The sequence below is a fragment of the Oncorhynchus masou genome, chromosome 12 (assembly GCF_036934945.1).
Source record: "Oncorhynchus masou masou isolate Uvic2021 chromosome 12, UVic_Omas_1.1, whole genome shotgun sequence".
Lineage (NCBI taxonomy): Eukaryota > Metazoa > Chordata > Actinopteri > Salmoniformes > Salmonidae > Oncorhynchus > Oncorhynchus masou.
Window position 1 is genome coordinate 63915518 of NC_088223.1, and position 23168 is coordinate 63938685.

Below are 23168 nucleotides of genomic sequence, written 5' to 3' on the forward strand. Positions count from 1 at the left end.
GGTAGCCTAACATCAATCATTGTTTAGTACTCTGAAAATAAAAAATAAAAAAACATTAACTTGATTGACCATGCTGTAGGTCATGTAACTATTTGTTACAGGCACTGTGCTTTGTGGACTTGACAGATGTTGTTCTCCGATTTTGTGACGAAACAGTTGTGGTTGAATTTATTCTGCCAATGTCTTCTTATTGTCACAGCCTTATATCATGGTGGCAAGGCATATGAACTAACAGGTTAAAGAGCAAATGCAATTATTACAAGACAGGTTGTAATATGGCTATTTTTTTCCCTGGCATGGCTTCCCCAGTGATGTTACTCATGCACTGCTACTGGTTGTTCATCCTTGTACCAATCATAATCTGAGCAGCACTGCACCACTGCAAAAGAAAGACTAGGTCTACCTGGACCACCACCCATGGGGATTTTAATGGTAAAACATTGTAACTTTACCTATAGCCTGGACATTTGTCTAGGATTATGGCTAAATCCAAACAATGTTAATGGATGTACTGGTCTTCAAGTGCCTCATTAAAATGTATGTATGCTGAGCGAACAGCTGTGCAAACCACATTCCAAAATGTATTTAAAGTTATGAATTAATGATGTGTGCCTACGGCCGTGGCCGTCATAACATTTTGTCCACAGGTGTATTGTCATGCAAAAGCCTGCCAGTCTCACTCAATTTACCGTTAATTAACATAAACACATCTCCAGGCGTCCACACATACAAACCGCATACAAGCAAGTGATGAGCGCCTTTGGAACCTTTACGTTTTTAAAAAAAGTCTAAAAAAGCTATTTAATATACACCATCACAATAATCCACTTTTTATTTTAGGCAGGTCAAAATAAACATTATGAAATTAAGAAAATGTAGTTAAGAAGAACAGAATATGAGGTGGCCTACTGTATGTTATCTGGCTATGCACCATGCTGTAGGTTTGTTAATTTAGCAGACAAGATCTGTGCCATTGTTTAATATTAATTTATAGTAAGAAGAATGTCATTTTTCTTAGGTGAATAAAATAGAAAGGATATTTTTCCCATTGCAGTGCATGCTCATATGAAGTAGCTATGTTGAGCATAAAGGGGATCATTTGAAACAGGGCCTACATTTGAGGAGCACTGCATGCTCCTCAAATAATGGTTGATGTGTGGAGTGAAATAACAGGAGTAGCCTACCTGGCATGAGTGAGAAAAAACAAACTGTGGGGAAAGTGGCCTCCATCAGCTGTTCCAGTGCATACAGATTACATGTATTTTTTCCCCTGCCCCTGTTCCTGCCCATTTGATAAATGGATCATTTTAAATCTAAACCAATTTGACATATTAGTAAAGACAAGATTAATTTGAGAATAGTCTGATGAGTGAAAATATGATCATTTGATGAGAGAAGAGCATGTACAGCTAGCCTGCACATACAGTGCAGAACATACATTTTGTTACGTTACAGCCTTATTTTAAAATGTATTAAATACGTATTTTTCCTAAACAATCTACACACAATACTCTATGATGACAAATCGAAAGCAGGTTTTAGAATGTTTGCAAATGTATTAAAAATGTAAAAAAAACAGAAATACCTTATTTACATAAGTATTCAGACCTTTTGCTATGAGACTCGAAAATGAAGCTCAGGTGCATCCTGTTTCCATTGATCATCCTTGAGATGTTTTTACAACATGATTGGATTCCACCTGTGGTAAATTCAATTGATTGGACAGGCACACACCAGTTTATGTAAGGTCCCACAGTTGACAGTGCATGCCAGAGCAAAAACAAAGCCATGAGGTCGAAAGAAATGTTCGTAGAGCTCAGAGACAGGATTGTGTTGAGGCACAGATCTGGGGGAGGGTACCAAAAATGTCTGCAGCATTGAAGGTCCCCATGAACACAGTGGCCTCCATCATTCTTAAATGGAAGAAGTTTGGAACCACCAAGACTCTTCGTAGAGCTGGCCATCTGGCCAAACTGAGCAATCGGGGGAGAAGGGCCTTAGTCAAGGAGGTGACCAAGAACCTAATGGTCACTCTGACAGAGCTCTAGAGTTGCTCTGTGGAGATGGGATAACCTTCCAGAAGGACAACCATCTCTGCAGCACTCCACCAATCAGGCATTTATGGTAGAGTGGCCAGACAGAAGCCACTCCTCAGGAAAAGGCACATGATAGCTGCTTGGAGTTTGCCAAAAGGCACCTAAAGGACTCAGACCATGAGAAACAAGATTCTCTGGTCTGAATACCAAGTGTCATGTCTGGATGAAACCTGGCACCATCCCTATGGGGAAGGATGGTAGTGGTAGCATAATGCTGTGGGGATGTTTTTCAGAGGCAGAGACTGGAAGACTGGAAAAAAGTACAGAGAGATCCTTGATGAAAACCTAGTCCAGAGCGCTGAAGACCTCAGACTGGGGCGAAGGTTCACCTTCCAACAGGACAACGACTCTAAGCACACAGCTAAGACAATGCAGGAGTGACTTACGGCAAGTCTCAATGTCATCGAGTGGCCCAGCCAGAGCCCGGACTTGATCTCGATCAAACATGTCTGGAGAGACCTTAAAATAGCTGTGCAGAGACGCTCCTCATCCAACCTGACAAAACTTGAGAGGATCTGCAGAGAGGATTGAGAGAAATTCCCCAAACACAGGTGTGCCAAGCTTGAAAAGTCATACCCAAGAAGACTCAAGGCTGTAATCGCTGCCAAAAGTGCTTCAACAAAGTACTGAGTAGAGCAGCAGTCTAAGGCACTGCATCTTAGTGCTAGAGGCATCAATAGTATCTTTGATCCTGGGCTGTATCACAACCTGCCGTGATCGGGAGTCCCATAGGGCAGCGCGCAATTGGTTCAACGTCGTCCGGGATAGGGGAGGGTTTGGCCGGAGTAGGCCAAAACTGTTCGGTTCTAATTTTGAGTAAATAACTCACGGACACTAGAGAAGCATAACCAAGTATAATTATTCCCAAGGGTCGATACAGCTGTAATTCAGACAAAAAAACATTTCACATATGCACTAATATTTAACCCTTTCTCCTAGGCCGAGTCTCCTCCTCCACAACTGAGCAGCCAATGCATCTCTGTTGCTAGACAGAACCTTAGTGATATCTGTTCTTCCTCACTTCATCTGACCTGACCTCTACCCCAAAGTGCTCACTCCTCCCCAACTCAAGGCTGTCATGGTTATTGATACCAGATTGTGTCTCTTCTCCTCCCAGAGGATCCCTGATGGCCAACAATAACATATCCTGACATCATGTAAACGTTATACATTACCCTCTCTCCTTCAGTGACAATGTTAGGTTCTAAGATCTCCACCCGTCTCCCCTTATCAATGCCTGCCACATGTACTCGCTTCCCCGCACTCAACACATTCCAAGCTTAGTTGCACACACTAAATACCTTCCTCCTATAACCCTTAACTTCTGGTGTAGACCCTCAACCTTGGCACTCCATCAGTGACATCAATAAGTATATTTTCATATTCTCAGAACCGAACAATACTTATGTAAATGTGATATTTCAGTTGTTGTTTGTTTAAATGTAAATGTGAAAGAAAATCTAAAAACCAGATTTTTCTTTGTCATTATGGGGTATTGTGCATGTTTATTGAGGGGGAAAAACGATTTAATCAATTTTAGGATAAGGCTATAACGTAACGAAATGTGGAAAAGGTGAAGGGGCCTGATTACTTCCCGGATGCACTGTAAATGAGACATGCAGTGCTTATCATCTCTTGGAGAGTGATTTTGTGTATTCTTTCTCTGGCCAGTTATTTCTAACTCCTACACAATCTCGTTTTGATGATGATAGCTCGGCTGTCTGTGTGGGGGCTTGTTATAAGCCAAACCCAGTGGGAACCCTCCCTTTTGCTTCTCACAGTCAATGACAGGTAAGGACCTACCAAAAGGCTGGCTGAATGTCACAGTCCCAAACAAAGACCGGGGTGAAAGTGATTCCATATGGTCACTGAAACAATCTGTAGTTTTGCCTGTGTGGACCAGGCACAGATTTGAAAACTCTATAAACTTAAATAAACCTGAAATTAAACACTACATTTTCCAACTGTAAATAAAAGGTTTTAACAGTACCAGTCAAAGGGGCTTTTCTTTATTTTTCCCATTTTCTACATTGTAGAATAATAGTGAAGACATCAAAATTATTATAACACATAATCATGTAGTAACCAAAAAAAGTCTTAAACAAATCAAAATATATTTTATATTTGAGATTCTTCAAAGTACCCACTCTTTGCCTTGATGACAGCTTTGCACACATTCTCTCAAGAGTGTGTGCAAATGCTATTCCAACAGTCTTGAAGGAGTTACCAAATATGCTGAGCACTTGTTGGCTGCTTTTCCTTCACTCTGTGGTCCAACTCATCCCAAACCATCTCCATCTGGGTTGAGGTCGGGTGATTGCGGAGGCCAGGTCATCTGATATGTCATGACGTTGGCCTGGGGATAGGTTTATGACCGTCATAAATACCTCCTCCCCCCCTTTTCCTCTCTCTACCCTACTGATGTGAAATTTGAAAACCCCTTGGTTAACATAGAGATTCTGGGAACATACAAGGTGGGGGGAAATGAACTATATTCTGGTAATCCGACCAATTGAACATATGCGGTGGTACTAACCTCTTGAAACTCTGGGGGCGCTATTTAATTTTTGGATGAAAAACGTTCCCGTTTTAAACAAGATATTTTGTCACAAAAAGATGCTCGACTATGCATATAATTGATAGCGTTGGAAAGAAAACTCTGAATTTTCCAGAACTGCAAAGATATTGTCTGTGGGTGCCCTAGAACGGGAGCTACAGGCAAAACCAAGATGAAACGGCAACCAGGAAACCAGCAGGATTTTTGAGGCTCCGTTTTCCATTGTCTCCTTATATGGCTGTGAATGCGAGAGGAATGAGCTTGCCCTTCCTGTCGTTTCCCCAAGGTGTCTGCAGCATTGTGACGTATTTGTAGGCATATCATTGGAAGATTGACCATAAGAGACTACATTTTCCAGGTGTCTGCCCGGTGTCCTCCGTCGAAATTGGTGCGTCTTTTTCAGCTGCTGGTATTTTTCCATGCGATTCTGAGGGGAAAGCAGGCTTCCACGAACTGCATATCAATGAAGAGATATGTGAAAAAACACCTTGAGGATTGATTCTAAACAACGTTTGCCATGTTTCGGTCGATATTATCGAGTTAATTCGGAAAAAGTTTGACGTTTTGGTGACTGAATTTTCGGTTCGTTTCGGTAGCCAAATGTGATGTACAAAACGGAGCGATTTCTCCTACACAAAGATTCTTTCAGGAAAAACTGAACATTTGCTATGTAACTGAGAGTCTCCTCATTGAAAACATCCGAAGCTCTTCAAAGGTAAATTATTTTATTTATTTGGTTATCTGGTTTTTGTGAAAACGTTGCGTGCTAAATGCTACTCAAAATGCTAAGCTAGCTTGCAATACTCTTACACAAATTAGTGATTTGCTATGGTTCAAAAGCATATTTTGAAAATCTGAGATGACAGTGTTGTTAAGAAAAGGCTAAGCTTGAGAGCAGGCGCATTATTTTAATTTTATTTGCGATTTTCAGAAATCGTTAACGTTGCGTTACGCTAATGAGCCTGAGGCTTTATTCACGATCCCGGATCCGGGATGGGGAGTATCAAGATTAATGAATATGATGTCAGTTCGGTTGTCATCTGAGACATTCTCATCAATGATAAGATGACATAGACTCTGCAATGGAAAGTCTGCACATTGTAGTTATCGGATTCACATGGAGTTGTTATTCAATTTAAATGTTTGAATATAAAATTATTGGTGAAAAGATGAAATGTAATTTTAGCTTCCAAATGAGAGATTTGGGTTTTCATAAGGTTAGGGCTCTGCTCAATCAGTGGCCCACCCCTGTGAAGGGATATGGGTTATAAAACCTTTCAAACACGCCCTCCTCTCCCTTCCGATATAAAGCCTTGACGACAATATAACCTCCTTTTCCAAGTACGTGGGGTCTGCAGCCTCTGCGTTAAAAGGACTAACATGTCAACTACAGAACTAAGCCAACCACAGAGTGAGCTTTGGTTGTGAATGGTATGAACTTTGAACTCTTTATTCACTACAGAAGTGATACCTCCTAGCCGTTGAGTTAGCAACAGCAGCTGCAAACGCGGGCTAGGAAAGAACAGACAGAGTATTCCGTCTATCACACAACAACTTTACTACAACGTATGTAATTGACTAACAGAGACATTCTTCAAAGGACTCGGTTTGGCAACACGGCCTTCCATCTACCACCAACCTACCGAAGCGCAGTTCAGAGTAAATATTTATTGCATTTTACTTTTCCAAATGGGCGGTAATTTAGAATGCATACGATACTGTATACCAGTTGTCATCTGTTCCGCCCACTAGGGACGTTTTCCTTTATGATGTAATTTGTTATCAAGGTATAATTAATTCTATGTATATGTAATTCTGTGTGATTAGTTAGGTATTTATTAAATAAATAATTAAATCCAATGTTGTATTGCTGATTCAACTTGTTAGCCAGGGTTTGTGAAGATAACCAAGAATTTACAACTATCAGATAAGACTGAATTAAGGTGACGATTAATATTGACTGCTATTGATGTAAAATATTACTAGGTCTGTAAGAGTTTATTTGGAAGATAACAGCTCTATAAATATTATTTATGGTGCCCCAACTCTCTAGTTAATTACATTTACATGATTAGCTCAATCAGGTAATATTAATTACGGAGAAAGGATTTTATGGAATAGCATGTCATATCACTTAATCCGGCATAGCCAAAGACACGACAGATGCAACACTCCATCACTCTCCTTCTTGTTCAAATAGCCCTTACACACCCTGGAGGTGTGTTGGGTCATTGTCCTGTTGAAAAACAAATGACAGTCCCACTAAGTTCAAACCAGATGGGATGGCGTATCGCTGCAGAAAGCTGTGGTAGCCATGTTGGTTAAGTGTGCCTTGAATTCTAAATTAATCACCGACAGTGTCGCAAGCAAAGCAGCCCAACACCATCACACCTCCTCTTCCATGTGTCACAGTGGGAACCACACATGCAGAGATCATCTGTTCACCTACTGTGCATCTCACAAAGATATGGCAGTTGGAACAAAAAAATCAGACCAAAGGACAGATTTTCCCCGGTCTAATGTCCATTGCTCGTGTTTCTTGGCCCAAGCAAGTCTCTTCTTATTGGTGTCCTTTAGGAGTGGTTTCTAGGCCTGATTCACGCAGACTCCTCTGAACAGTTTATGTTAAGATGTGTCTGTTACTTGAACTCTGAAGCATTTATTTGGGCTGCAATTTCTGAGGCTGGTAACTCTGATGAACTTATCCTCTGCAGCAGAGGGAACTCTGGGTCTTCCTATGCTGTGGCGGTCCTTATGAGAGACAGTTTCATCATAGTGTTATTTCATAGTTTTGACGTGTTCCCTATTATTCTACAATGCAGAAAATAGTACAAATACAGTTGAAGTCGGAAGCAAGTCGGTAAGGACATTAACTTGTGCATGACAAGTAATTTTTCCAACAATTGTTTACAGACAGATTATTTAATTTATACTTCAGTGTATCACAATTCCAGTGGGTCAGAAGTTTAGGCTAATTGACATAATTTGAGTAAATTGAAGGTGTACTTGTGGATGTATTTCAAGGCCTACCTTCAAACTCAGTGCCTCTTTGCTTGACATCATGGGATAATCAAAAGAAATCAGCCAAGACCTCAGAAAAAAGAATTGTAGACCTCCACATGTCTGGTTCATCCTTGGGAGCAATTTCTAAATGCCTCAAGGTACAAACAATAGTCTGTACAAACAATAGTACGCAAGTATAAACACCATGGGACCACACAGCCGTCCTACCGCTAAGGAAGGAGGCGCATTCTGTCTCCTAGACATGAACATACTTTGGTGTGAAAAGTGCAAATCAATCCCAGAACAACAGCAAAGGACCTTGTGGAGATGCTGGAGGAAACAGGTACAAAAGTATCTATATTCACAGTAAAACGAGTCCTATATCGACATTACCTGAGAGGCCGCTCAGCAAGGAAGAAGCCACTGCTCCAAAACCGCCATAAAAAAGCCAGACTATGGTTTGCAACTGCACATGGGGACAAAGATCGTACTTTTTATCGTCTGGTCTGATGAAACAAAAATAGAACGGTTTGGGCATAATGACCATCGTTATGTTTAGAGGGAAAGGGGGGGGGGGCTTGCAAGTCGAAGAACACCATCCCAACCGTGAAGCACAGAGGTGGCAGCATCATGTTGTGGGGGTGCTTTGCTGCAGGAGGTACTGGTGCACTTCACAAAATAGATGGCATCATGAGGCAGGAATATTATGTGGATATATTGAAGCAACATCTCAAGACATCATTCAGGAAGTCGAAGCTTGGGCACAAATGGGTCTTCCAAATGGACAATGACCCCAAGCATACTTCCAAAGTTGTGGCAAAATGGCTTAATGACAAGAAAGTCAAGGTATTGGAGAGGACATCACAAAGCCTTGACCTCAATCCTATAGAAAATGTGTGGGCAGAACTGAAAAAGCGTGTGTGAGCAAGGAGGCCTACAAACCTGACTCAGTTACACCAGCTCTGTCAGGAGAAATGGGCCAAAATTCACCCAACTTATTGTGGGAAGCTTGTGGAAGGCTATCCGAAACGTTTGACCCAAGTTAAACAATTTAAAGGCAATGCTACCAAATACTAATTGAGTGATGTAAACTTTTGACCCACTGGGAATGTGATGAAAGAAATAAAAGCTGAAATAAATCACTCTACTATTATTCTGACATTTCACATTCTTAAAATAAAGTGGTGATCCTAACTGACCTAAACAGGGAATTTTTATTAGGATTAAATGTCAGGAATTGTGAAAAACTGAGTTTGACTGTATTTGGCTAAGGTGTATGCAAACTTCTGACTAAAAACCCTTGAATGAGTAGATGTGTCCAAACTTTTTACTGTTACTGTACATTGTCAGAAGAGCAGCATCATTTTGTGGTCCAACCTACATTTTTCAGTTTCACTATTATATGTCTTTTCGCATTTGGGAAACTACTTTTATCTTAAATATAACCCAAGGAAGACTTGAGCTCTGCTATTTAATAACAAAACAGATGGAATGAATATTGAACATTTTCTCTTGGAGTAGAGATTGGTTAGCTGTGTTTTTCAGCCATTTCAGGGAGCACAATCATTCTTATCGGCATTTCCCCCAACAACTTTGATTACGGTTATGAAGAAATAGCCTCTGGAGGTATTTGGGTTTTTCTATTCTATGTTTTATGTTCCTCTCTGGATAATAACTCTCTCACACACACTAGGAGTGCAGGGGTACAGAGCGGATGGTTTATATCAGGGAGAGAATAGTTGATCTGACATTCACAGTTCACTATATCATCCACAGTTTCCGTAATGAGACTCACTCTCTGATATCTATGCACGTACAGTATTTGGAATGTAAGGTAGTCCATAGAATTTGTCTTGCAACACTTTTAGAATGTCTGTCGTTGAGCGATTTTTTTGGCTTGCCTCTGGTGGTAGTGTTATAGGTTCAGGGGGGTGTCACAAATATTTTTGCTATTTTCACAACTGGAATTACAGGCGCAGTAGCTGGTGGTGGATCAAAATTTTTATGAATAATTCAATTGTGGGTGTGTCGAGCAAAGGGTGTTGAGGTTTGGCCCCTCACTGGCCAATCAAAATGTGCTCCATGCCTAAATATGTGGTTGGTTCAAGTTGTGTATTTATAGTCTTTTAGGTATTACGTTGTCATCAACTCCAATTAGAATGTTGGTCCGTTATATTGACAGCCTTGTTCGTTAAATAGCCTGCCCCATATATGCTAAATATGTTGAACGTTTGCAGTCCATATTGTTCTAATTGCTTTGATATGGAAATACATTGTTAAACATAGGCTACAGCATTCACATTGATATAGGGGCTAGGCCTACTGTAAATTGCAGTTTGGACATCGACATGCCAAACTTAGTCAAAAAGCTAAATCGTATTCACTAGGCAATTGATAAGGCCTAAAAAGACTGTATAATTCTAATCAAATATTGAATAAAAACAAAACAACTTGTTTTAAATAGGCTCTGTCTAAATACAGTTACAGGCACCATAATTGCTTCCTGTGGGCATATAACACAGACAAGGCAATAAACACAGACACCATTCACAGACTATGGAGGGTTTTTACATACATTCAAACCAATTGTCTCGTTCCATTGCACTGTATACAAACGTTGGCTTAAATATTTTTTCTCATAGCATTTGCATATCTATACAAAATCCTGGGCTCCTGTCAATTATATCGTTACCTATGTGCAAGGCAGATTCTCAAAAAAAACAGTTAATATGTCATTATAGGAGGACTGAATAGTTTGGAGGAGCGTGTCTTTGTCGGACGAGGGGAGCTCTTTGAAAAGGGAGATGGATAGCCTATTTGAACAAGCGAAATGCAGGTATGCGAATTGTGAATAATGAAAAAGTATGAGGGAAAAAAACTAAAATATTAAAAATACAAAAAATATAAAATATAAAAATATGCACTTATGCCATGCTGCTAAACCAGTCTTGATTAAGGTGAGGGTAGGCTATGCTTGGGGGGAAACCATATATTTTTATTCTTTCTAAATACAGATACACCGGCACAAAAGGCACATCTCTCCTTCCATGGGCACTGAGCGTCACGGCAGTATAGGCTGAGCTTCTGCTCTCAAAACCCATGCCATTATCAACTGCGTTACCTTTAAGACCTGCTTTTGTTGGGTCTGAAAACCTCCCTTAAGTGCTGCATGAAATTGTAACTTTTATCTTGTCTTTAAGGACACACCTCATAATATTGCCACCCTTCCCACCTTAGCACAAGCGAGTGGATGTTAGACAGGTAAATTGCCGAACTTGCCATTAGGGCTGGAAAATGCTACTGTGCTAGTTTTTACATGACAAAATTGCAAACTAATGTGTTTGACATTTGCGCCACCTTAGCGCCAGCCGAAAATAAAACTCAAAATATACCATGCAAAAATGACAGAAGGGAAATCCCGTCAGCATCAGGACAACCACAGGGTGTTGGTACTCCCCATCCACTTTCAGACACTCCCCTCGGATGGTGAAGTGGCAGTCCTGGGGGCACAGAAAAGGCCTTGGTATGATCAGCACTGGTGTCTTACTGTAGCAGAGGCTTTAGACAGTATTTCTACAGCTGCTTGTCTTACCCAAAGTGGTTTGTCAGGCCTTCGGAAGAAGTCACAGTAGATGTATCCCTGAGGACCGTCTGCCTCAGGGACAACAGCCTGTGAACCAACGGACATGCAGCACTGCTTGAAATAAAATCCATCCACAGCTAGGTAAACAGCACAGTAACGAGACTTTAAAATGACAAAAAGCCAAGCAGCAACTAATACATTTTCTGCTGATTCACTCAAAGGGGCCCTCAGACATTGGTGTTGAGTGTCATACAGACAGACAGAGACTGTTCTCTCACCATCTTGCGGAGGTCTTCGCTCCACACCTCCCATGCCATGGGCTGTTCATCCTGGAAGGAGACCCCCAGCAACTGACTAAACAGCATGTTGAGGCCCTCCATGCAGGCCGCCAGGGAGAAGTAAGGACTGTACAGGCAGGGATCTATCTTATACCTGCACACCCACATACACTCATAACATAGCCTTATCACAGACTGTTTTCTGAATCACATTAAGCATTACACAAGCCCCCTCTAGAGGCATTTCAGTAGAAAATAAAGCTCAGGTACTCCTGTCAATCCTTTTGTTTATTTAGGATATTCTCTACAATTCCTTGTCCTTATATTCTGTCCACTGAGAATATACACATAGGTTTATTACAGTACTACATAGACCTTTGTACAGGTATCTTACCTATCTGCCAGCACAGCACCGCTGAAGTAGGGGTAGTCCCATGGCATGAGTTCCTGAGATAAAAAACTATTGAAAGGATTGTCTCCTAAACATGAACGTCAGAACAGAGCTGATTAAATGCATTTATAAGATGACTCACGATACTTCTTGAGTTCATTTTCATCTTCATATTCCAGGATTCGGCGAGGAATCCCATATACGACATCATGAGAGGCAAGACTCTGAAATACCTTGCAGAGTCTTGCCCAACAGATGGAGCCAAGGACCACCATTCCTCCTTCAAAGTCCAGATGAGTGGTCAGCTAAGCCAAACGCTCATCCTGCGGAGGAGGCATCAGAACTCGGGAAGCCCACCTACAGTGATGTCAATGCAGTTGCTGGTTCCCAAGACCCAGATGTGAGCCAGTGTACTACCTGGAAGGAGTTTCTAGAAGTTACTATGGAAGTGCTACATGGGGTGGCAGGTCAGGGTGGTGACCCTTCCACAGAAGACTACCAAGAAGCTGAGACAGACATCTTCAAAAGAGCCCAGGGAGAGAGTTTCTCAGATGAGCTGCATCTCCTGAAAGCTGGTAAGCCTTCCCTAACGGAAATATACAAATAAATGCTAGAATGGCCAATAGGATCTCACTCGCTCGTGCTTGGCTTTCCCCACCTCATTAGTTGTTCTGCCCACTATGACTAACTTGCTGCCATTGAAAATGACAGGCTCTGGTCTATCTTGGGTTAGTTTAAAAAGCTTTAGTATAATGTCCCCCAGTGCCTTTGTTACATGCCCTGAAACTATAGATGTGTGCAGTATAGTTTGTGGGTATTTGATTGTGTAGATGCATTCAAGTTCATGCAGTTGTGTGAGGATGATGCTGCATTGTAGTGCTGTGTGGCTGCATCCCTCTGATCTTTCATTATTGACGTCACAGCCATGTTAGGTGATATTGTCCTGTGCAGCACATAACCTGTGGTAGCCATATTAATGTTTATAGCCAGTGCGTAATTTGACCCGGATTCTCCTGGAACAGGACCTGGCACCTCTCCATTTTAGACTGTTTCGATGCAGAACCTATTTGGCTGGATCTGGTACCTCTCATGACAAAATTATTAACTTTTTGCAATGCTAAAAAAAAATGTTGATTTGGGTTGTGCTGGCCCGGGTTTATGGTTTGCGCAACATAGGTTACAATGTTTGAGACTGTTACGGATACAGTTATCCTGTGTGTGTGTGTATCCTGTGTGTGTGTTTCTTTTTTCTCCTTCTCCCCTCACAGGTGAAAATCATCACTCCCCAATCAGTCAACAATCAATCATCAATCAGAAGACACACCTCCTCCTATTTCCTAACCTATCACAGTTCCTTCTCCATGGTTTAAAACCCCCATCATTTGTTTGTTCTAGAGCTCAATCTCTCTGTAGGTCTCTGTTTCACTCTCGCTTTGTGTCTTAAACCTCTCTTTTGTTTAAGCACCTCATAGCACTTTGTCATCACCTGTGAGTATTGTTTTTGGTTATGGTGTTTGTTTGTTGCTGGGGGGAAACCAAGACAAGTCGCCCATGGGCATACACTACCCGTAGGTGAACATTGTTAAATACACTAGTTAGAACTGGGCGGACCACCCACTGTATTTTTGGTTAGTTAGTTAGCTGTTGTTAAAGTAAGCTAGTCTAGCTTAGGGGTGTTTTTTTTAATACTTATTGTTTGTTTCCTTGGGTCCAGCTCAGCCCCTTTTCCTGCTCCCCCCATTACTGTGTGTTTATAAATAAACCTGGAGTTTGACGGTAGATTTCTGTTGTCGTGGTTATTTCGTTCACACTTTTACTTTGTCACAATAATAATTTGCATGAGTTATGTTACGGGTCTCATTACCACCCCCCCCCCTAGACTGTCGGGCCAAAAGGGATTCGTAACAGAGACTAACACGTGGCTGTGTGAGAAGTGCTCCTGTATCTCAAAAAGAACTAGTGAGATTCACTTTCTATAATCTCTCTCTGCTCTGATATACATGAGCCTGCAACTCTCATTCTTCTGGTGTTGAGCTTTATTTCCCTATATAATCATAGCCGTGCAAAGGGTTCTGGAATAGCTGTTAAATTAAAAATAACATTTACCAAAGTTATAGAATTACTGCTTATCTCTTTACAAAGTTAAATAATTCAGAATAGTCAACACCATGAGAATGCCTATAATTTAGCCACAAAGGATCAATAACTTATTTTTTTAAATGCATAGCTATGGTTGTAGCCCAATAACAAGGCATAGCCTAAAGTCAAGAACTCTGTCAAATGTCAGTGAACAAACAGCATGTAGACAAAACAGGCGTTTGGCAATATTTCAAATACAATCATGGTAAAACAGGTTGGAAAGCAAATGGCTCCTGCTGAAAAGAGAATACTAAGAGACGACTAATCTGTCTGTCTGTAGACTCAATCAACTTCCAAATATTGTTTTACAAAGTAAAACGAGAGAGAGGCTTTTGGCACGAGCACATCTGCCATTACCAGTGAGTGAGCTGCACACCATTGGTTGAATCAGTGAAACTGGAAAGCATTTTTAGGACTTAGTTCCCTCCCCATATTGTAGCCTACAATATGTGTCTCCACCCACCTAGGCCAAGGCTATTGATGGGTTCAAGACAAGGTGGTTTTATTGATCTGATTGAACTGATCTTCTCAGTTTGTCAGTGTCTGTCATGGTCGTCATCCTCTTCATCTGAAGAGGAGAGGCAAGAAAGATCGGAGGACCAAAATGCGGCGTGGTATGTGTTAATCATAAATTTTAATAAAGAAAACACTGAAACACTATACAAACAAACGAAATCACGGCCGTGAAGCTAATGAGAACTGTGCTGACACAAGCAATCAACATAGACAATCACCCACAAACAGTGAAACCCAGGCGACCTAAGTATGATTCTCAATCAGAGACAACTAATGACACGTGCCTCTGAGAACCATACTAGGCCGAAACACAGAAATCCCAAAATCATAGAACAAGAGACTGCCCACCCCAACTCACGCCCTGACCATACTAAATAATGACAAAAACAACAAAGGTCAGAACGTGACAGTGTCAAAGTAGCCTGTCATTTTGATAATTTGTGTGGTATAAAATAATATTCTGCCAAAGTCTCCAGTTATTTAAAATGAAGTAGAATTGCATGAAATGCATTTATAAAATGGTCAATTTTATCCCAGGCCTCAGACTACTAAAAATGTTCCCGAGGTGTGCAACTTCACTAAGTGCCTCTACTCTACTGCTCTATGCCACGACGCAAATGGGATGATATGCATGCAATGATTTACGATAAGGATTTTTTAGATTGTATTATTAGAAAAACTATATACAGTTGAAGTCGGAAGTTTACATACACCTTAGCTAATTACATTTAAATTCAGTTTTTCACAGTTCCTGACATTTAATCCAAGTAAAAATTCCCTGTCTTAGGATCACCACTTATTTTAAGAATGTGAAATGTTAGAATAATAGTAGAGAGATATTTCAGCTTTTCTTTCATATTCCCAGTGGGTCAGAAGTTTACATCACTCAATTAGTATTTGGTAGCATTGTCTTTAAATTGTTTAACTTGGGTCAAATGTTTCAGGTAGCCTTCCACAAGTTTCCCACAATAAGTTGGGTGAATTTTGGCCCATTCCTCCTAACAGAGCTGTAACTGGTGTAACTGAGTCAGGTTTGTAGACCTCCTTGCTCACACGCTTTTTCAGTTCTGCCAACAAATTTTCTATGGGATTGAGGTCAGGGCTTTGTGATGGCCACTCCAATACCTTGACTTTGTTGTCCTTAAGCCATTTTGCCACAACTTTGGAAGTATGCTTGGGGTCATTGTCCATTTGGAAGAGCCATTTGAAACCAAGCTTTAACTTCCTGACTAATGTCTTGATGTTGCTTCAAAATATCCACATATTTTTCCTGCCTCATGATGCCATCTATTTTGTGAAGTGCACCAGTCCCTCCTGCAGGAAAGCACCCCCACAACATGATGCTGCCACCCCCGTGTTTCATGGTTGGGATGGTGTTCTTCAGCTTGCAAGCCTCCCCATAACGATGGTCATTATGGCCAAACCGTTCTATTTTTGTTTCATCAGACCAGAGGATATTTCTCCAAAAAGTATGATCTTTGTCCCCATGTGCAGTTGCAAACCGTAGTCTGGATTTCTTTATGGCGTTTTTGGAGCAGTGGGTTCTTCTTTGCTGAGCGGCCTTCAGATTGTCGATATAGGACTCGTTTTACTATGGATATAGATACTTTTGTACCTGTTTCCTCCAGCATCTTCACAAGGTCCTTTGCTGTTGTTCTGGGATTTAATTGCACTTTTCGCACCAAAGTATGTTCATGTCTAGGAGACAGAACACGTCTCCTTTCTGAGCAGTATGACGGCTGTGTGGTCCCATGGTGTTTATACTTGTGTACTATTGTTTGTACAGATGAACATGGTACCGTCAAGCGTTTGGAAATTGCTCCCAAGGATGAACCAGACTTGTGGAGGCCTACAATTATTTTTCTGAGGTCTTGGCTGATATTTTTTGATTTTCCCATGATTACAAGCAAAGAGGCACTGAATTTGAAGGTAGGCCTTGAAATACATCCACAGGTACACCTCCAATTGACTCAAATTATGTCAATTAGCCTATTAGAAGCTTCTAAAGCCATTATATAATTTTCTGGAATTTTCCAAGCTGTTTAAAGGCACAGTCAACTTAGTGTATGTAAACTTCTGACCGACTGGAATTGTGATACAGTGAATTATGAAATAATCTGTCTGTAAACAATTGTTGGAAAAATTACTTGTGTCATGCACAAAGTTGATGTCCTAACCGACTTGCTATAGTTTGTTAACAAGAAATTTGTGGAGTGGTTGAAAAATGAGTTTTAATGACTCCAACCTAAATTTATGTAAACTTCTGACTTCAACTGTATATTCCTATATATATATATTATGTGTGTGTGTGTTCTGGTACCTCAGAGCTCCCAAGGTCACCCACCCCACCTCACTTTTTGTTCTGGCCTCTTACAATTTAAAAATTAACCTTTTTTCAGCAGTAGGCTGAATCAGCTAAATCAGGTCACACAGTGTTTCTTAGTAACAAAATTATACACCTCACACACATGGTTATGGTCTTTAAACAAATAGACACCTGTACCTTGTCAGATATAGAGTTGAAACGTATTCAATTTTGAGTTTGCATCCCAATATTACACTTTGATAAATCACAGATGACTGAAATATAATAAAATCCTTTGACATAGAAACACTGGCTTTTTGGCTGTTTAAAATATTTAAAAAATAGTTGTTTTATTTATGAAAAATATTAATAGCATTCCAGAAAAGGGTTTTAATGTCATGTTCTTTCAAAAACGAACCCAGAAGCAGACCAGGACAAGGAGAGTAGGAAGAAGGTGAGTATTTATTTACAAGTGAATGTGAATGGGTAGATATATCCAGGTGGCGTAGCGTGCGTCCTTACCTCGGACTGGATGGTCAAAAAGCTTTCTCATCTCTCCCGTGAACTCCTGGTATGAAGCCATGCAGGTCTCCTTTCGTTCCCAAACGGCTGAGGCCCATTCCAGAGCTCTTCCACGCAGCAGTTCAATAACAAAGGCTATCATAGCCTTGTCAGTGGCGTAAGAATGGGGCTGCAGATCAAACACTAACCCACACTGCATAAGAAACGAACGGCATCTTCCCAAATTCCCTTCATATTTATCAGGCGTCGGTACCTTGGGTTCACGGAAGGAAACCGCACCAGACACGGCAGGTGAGATGGGTGAAACAGGTGGTGAATGAATCGCCGGCAAACTGAGCTGATCCTGGATTTGTGTCAAGCTAGCAGATAAGTTCTGGATTGAACCCGCTATCTCCTGTAGCGCCGTCTTGTGTTGTCCCAATATCTTCCCCTGCTGGGTCATGGCATGGCAAACGGAGTCCAGGTCCGCTGGGTTCATCCTTGGCCGGATCGTTCTGTCACATTCTTTCAAAATCGAACCCAGAATCAGACCAGGACAAGGAGAGTAGGAAGAAGGTGAGTATTTATTTACAAGTGAATGTGAATGGGTAGATATATCCAGGTGGCGTAGCGGGCAGCGGTGGTGAGTTGATGGGAGTAAATAGGTGGATCCAATGGGTTAGCGGAATTCTCCGACGACCAGGCGGGAATGGGGTAAATGATCCGGGTGAGTAACTGAAGACAGAACAAACGGAGTTAAGTTTAAGGCAAGCAATACGTAAAAAAACAACAAAACAAATTTATCCAACTTGAGGCTGATACTATGGCACGACATACTGTTCATGGCTAACGATCCGGCAGGGAATGGATGTCAGGTCAGAGCTTTTGAAGGGGAGAGGTGATGATCAGGACAGGTGTGCAGATTACTGATGGGATACAGGTGCGGGTGAACATCGATCTCCCAACAAGCTAATTCGCCTGGCAACCAGACAGGGTGCGTTCCAGGACACCGGAAACACACTCCAGGACAGAAACAAAGGCAAACACAGACTCAGGAAGTGGGATTCGTGATAGTACCCCCCCTCCGACGAACGCCACCGGGCGGACTACCTGGAGCGCCAGGGTGGAGGCGGTAGAAGTCACGAAGCAGGTCGTCATCAAGGATCTGACGCCGAGGAATCCAACTTCTCTCCTCTGGACCATAACCTTCCCAATCCATGAGATATTGGAAACCTCGACCCCGCCGTCTGGAATCCATTATGCGGCGCACCGTGTAGGCAGGACCACCTCCGATCATCCGAGGAGGAGGAGGACGAGGAGGAGGGGGCAACAGAGGACTGAGGAGAACCGGCTTGAGGCAGGAGACATGAAAGGTGGGGTGTACTTGAAGCGTTGCCGGCAATTTGAGTCGGACCACAACAGGGTTAATGATTCTCTCCACCACAAACGGACCAATGAACTTAGGTGACAGTTTCCTCGACTCAGTCCGTAGAGGAAGATCCCGTGTAGCCAACCAAACCTTATCTCCGATGGTATAAGCGGGAGCAGGAATACTTCGACGATTCGCCTGGATCTGATACCGGTCAGAAACTCTAAGGAGGACCTTCCTGGCCCGATGCCAGGTCTGGTGGCAACGACGAATGTGGGCCTGGACAGAAGGAACCGAAAGATCCCTATCCTGAGAAGGAAACAAGGGAGGTTGGTATCCGTACAGGCAATGGAAGGGGGACATCCCAGTGGCAGATGAAGGAAGGGTATTATGGACATACTCGACCCAGGGTAATTGAGATGACCAAGAGGTGGGATCAGAGGAGACAAGACAACGCAGCGTGGACTCCATCTTCTGGTTGGCTCTCTCCGCCTGACCATTAGATTGTGGGTGAAATCCAGAAGTGAGACTGACTGTAGCTCCAATGGCCAAACAGAAGGATCTCCAGACAGCAGAGGTAAACTGAGGACCACGGTCAGAAACAATGTCACTGGGCAATCCGTGGACCCTGAAAACCTCCCTAACCCGGATCTCGGACATCTCCGTGGCAGATGGAAGCTTGGAGAGAGGGACAAAATGAGCAAACTTGCTGAATCTGTCCACAATGGTCAGAATGACCGTGTTCCCAACAGAAGGGGGCAATCCGTGACAAAATCCAGGGCCAGATGCGACCAAGGTCGCCAAGGAATAGGTAGGGGGTGAAGAAGCCCAGAGCTGGGCCGATTGGTACTTTTGTTCTGAGCAAAAACAGGACATGCGGCAACAAACCTCCGGGTATCTTCTCCCATGGCAGGGCACCAAAATCGTCTGCGCAGTAGCGCCATAGTCCGAGCAACGCCAGGGTGACAAGCTATCTTGCTGGCGTGGGACCACTGAAGAACAGCAGAACGGACCGACTCAGGCACGAACAACCGACCGGGTGGACCGTTACCGGGGCCGGGCTGCGTCCGAAGGGCCGCCATCACATCCTCCTCAATCCTCCATGTAACGGCTCCCACGACAAGGTTCTGGGGAAGAATCGTCTCAGTCTTGGCCCCACTCTCATCCGTCTTGGAGAACATCCGGGACAAGGCATCCGCTTTGACGTTCTTCGACCCAGGTCGGAACGTCAGGGAAAAATTGAAGTGTCCAAAAAACAAAGCCCACCTGGGTCTGACGGGAATTGAGACGTTTAGCCGATTGCACGTAAGCCAGATTCTTGTGGTCAGTCCAGACCACAAACGGTTGCTCCGCTCCCTCCAACCAGTGACGCCACTCCTCCAAGGCAAGCTTCACAGCGAGAAGCTCCCGGTTACCCACATCGTAGTTTCTCTCAGCTGGTGAAAGACGACAAGAGTAGAAGGCGCAGGGATGGAGTTTACCGTCAGTGGAGCTACGCTGGGACAGGATGGCGCCCACCCCCACATCAGACACGTCCAGCTCAACAACAAACTGACGGGAAGTGTCAGGTTGAGAGAGAATCGGCGCGTTGGTGAATCGGCTCTTCAAGTTCAGAAATGCTCGGTCTGCCTCAGGAGTCCAACAGAAAATTCTGGTGCAAGACGTCAGAGCAGTTAAAGGGGCGGCCACCCGGCTGTAATCACGGATAAACCTCCGATAGAAGTTCGCAAATCCCAGGAATCTCTGGAGCTGCAATCTCGTACCGGGCCGGGCCCAATCCCGAACCGCCCGAACCTTCTCTTGGTCCATCTTGATCTCACCCCTGGAGATGATGTACCCGAGGAAGGATGTAGTGTGAGCGTGAAAATCACACTTCTCTGCCTTCACAAACAGACGGTTCTCCAATAACCGCTGCAGGACCTGCTTAACATGCTGGATGTGGCTGGAAAGCTCCTTGGAGAAAATCAGGATGTCATCCAGGTAAATGAACACAAACAGACCGATCATATCCCTTAGCACGTCATTCACCAAACTTTGGAACACTGCTGGAGCGTTGGAAAGTCCAAACGGCATCACCTGGTACTCAAAATGTCCCATAGGTGTATTGATCCAGTCAACCACTCGTCCCCCTCTTTGATCCGAACCAGATGATGCGCATTGCGTAGATCAAGCTTCGTAAACACAGTAGCACCCTGTAAAAAATCGAAAGCAGAGCTCATCAAGGGCAAGGGGTACTTGTTCTTGACCGTAATATCATTCACCCCCCGATAATCAATACACGGTCGAAGAGAGCCATCCTTCTTACTCACAAAAAAAATCCAGCTCACAGGGGTGATGACAAGGGACGAATGAGACCTGCAGCAAGAGACTCCTTCATGTAGGTCTCCAGGGCTTCCCGCTCAGGTCGAGAAATACTGTATAACCGTCCCTTGGGAAAGGCAGCTCCAGGGAACTGTCACGCCCTGGTCTATATTTATTATGTTATATTCATTTATTGAGTCAGGCCAGGGTGTGACATGGGTTTATTTGTAGTGTGTTTCGTCTTGGGGTTGTGTGGGGTGTATAGATTAGTCTATGGCTGCCTGAGGCGGTTCTCAATCAGAGTCAGGTGATTATCGTTGTCTCTGATTGGGAACCATATTTAGGTAGCCTGGGTTTCACTGTGTGTTTGTGGGTGATTGTTCCTGTCTCTGTGTTTGTTGCACCAGTCAGGGCTGTTTCGGTTTTCAACGTTTGTTGTTTTGTATTGTTCGTGTTCTTCATTATTAAAGATGTATCGAACGAACCACGTTGCATTTTGGTCCGATCCTTGTTCCACCTCTTCGTCAGAGAAGGAGGTAGAAGAAAGCCATTACAGAATACCCACCACAAACGGACCAAGCAACGTGTCAACGGGCAGGAGCCACAGGAGAAGCAACAAAGGCAGCAACAGCGATCACAGGACTTCTGGATTTGGGAGGAGAAATTGTTCGGAGAAGGACCCTGGGTTCAGCCTGGAGAATATCGCCGCCCCAAAGAAGAACTGGAGGCGGAGAGAGCTGAGAGGCGCTGGTATGAGGAGGCAGCGCGGCGACGTGGATGGAAGCCCGAGAGTCAGCCCAAGAATTTCTTGGGGGGGGGGCTCAGGGAGAGTGTGGCAGAGTCAGGAGTCAGACCTGAGCCCACTCTTTCTGTTTATCGTGAGGAGCCAAGGAGGAGACCAGAACCGGTGTTGGAGGTGAGCGAAGCAGAGACTGTGAAGGAGTTAATGGGGAAATTGGAGGAGAGAGAAATGAGGGAGTTGCTGTGTTGGTGCTTTTTGCATGGAATTCGCCCGACGGAACGTGTCAGGGATTTGATGGCACCTGGGTTAGCGCTCCATACTCGTCCTGAGGTGCGTGTTAGTCGGCTGGTGAAGTTGGTGCCAGCCTCACGCACCAGGCCTCCTGGGCACATCCCTAGCCTTGCACGTCCTGTGTCAACACTGCTCTCAAGATCTCCAGTACGCCTTCACGGTCTAGCCCATCCTGTGCCACCTCCACACACCAGCTCTCCGGTGGCAGCTCCCCGCACCAGGCTTCCTGTGCGTGTCCTCGGCCCAGTACCACCAGTGTCAGCACCACGCATCAGGACTACAGTGCGCCTCGCCTCTCCTGCGCTGCCGGAGCCTCCCGCCTGTTCAGCGCTGTCGAAGCCTTCCTCCTCTACAGCGCAGCTGGAGTCTCCCGCCTGTTTAGCGCTGCCGGAGCCTTCCTCCTCTCCTGCGCTGCCGGAGCCTCCCGCCTGTTTAGCGCTGCCAGAGCCTTCCGCCTCTACAGCGTTGCCGGAGTCTCCTGCCCGTTTAGCGCAGCCATAGCTGCCACTCTGCATGGAGCAGCCAGAGCTGCCAGTCTGCATGGAGCAGCCAGAGCTGCCAGTCTGCATGGAGCTGCCAGTCTGCATGGAGCAGCCATAGCTGTCAGTCTGCTTGGAGCAGCCAGAGCTGCCAGTCTGCATGGAGCTGCCAGTCTGCAAGTAGCTGCCAGTTTGCAAGGAGCTGCCAGAGCTGTCAGTCTGCAAGAAGCCGCCAGAGATGTCAATCTGCATGGAGCAGCCAGAGCCGCCAGTCTGCCAGGATCCGCCAGAGCCGTCAGTCAGCATGAAGCAGCCAGAGCCTTCAGTCTGCCAGGATCCGCCAGTCAGCCAGACTCTTCCAGATCTGCCAGTCAGCCAGACTCTTCCAGATCTGCCAGTCAGCCAGACTCTTCCAGATCTGCCAGTCAGCCAGACTCTTCCAGATCTGCCAGTCAGCCAGACTCTTCCAGACTTCCAGATCTGCCAGTCTGCCCAGACTGTTCCAGATCTGCCAGTCAGCCAGTTCCAGATCTGCCAGTCAGCCAGACTCTTCCAGAGACTCTTCCAGATCTGCCAGTCTGCCAGAGCTTCCAGATCTGCCAGTCTGCCAGACGCTT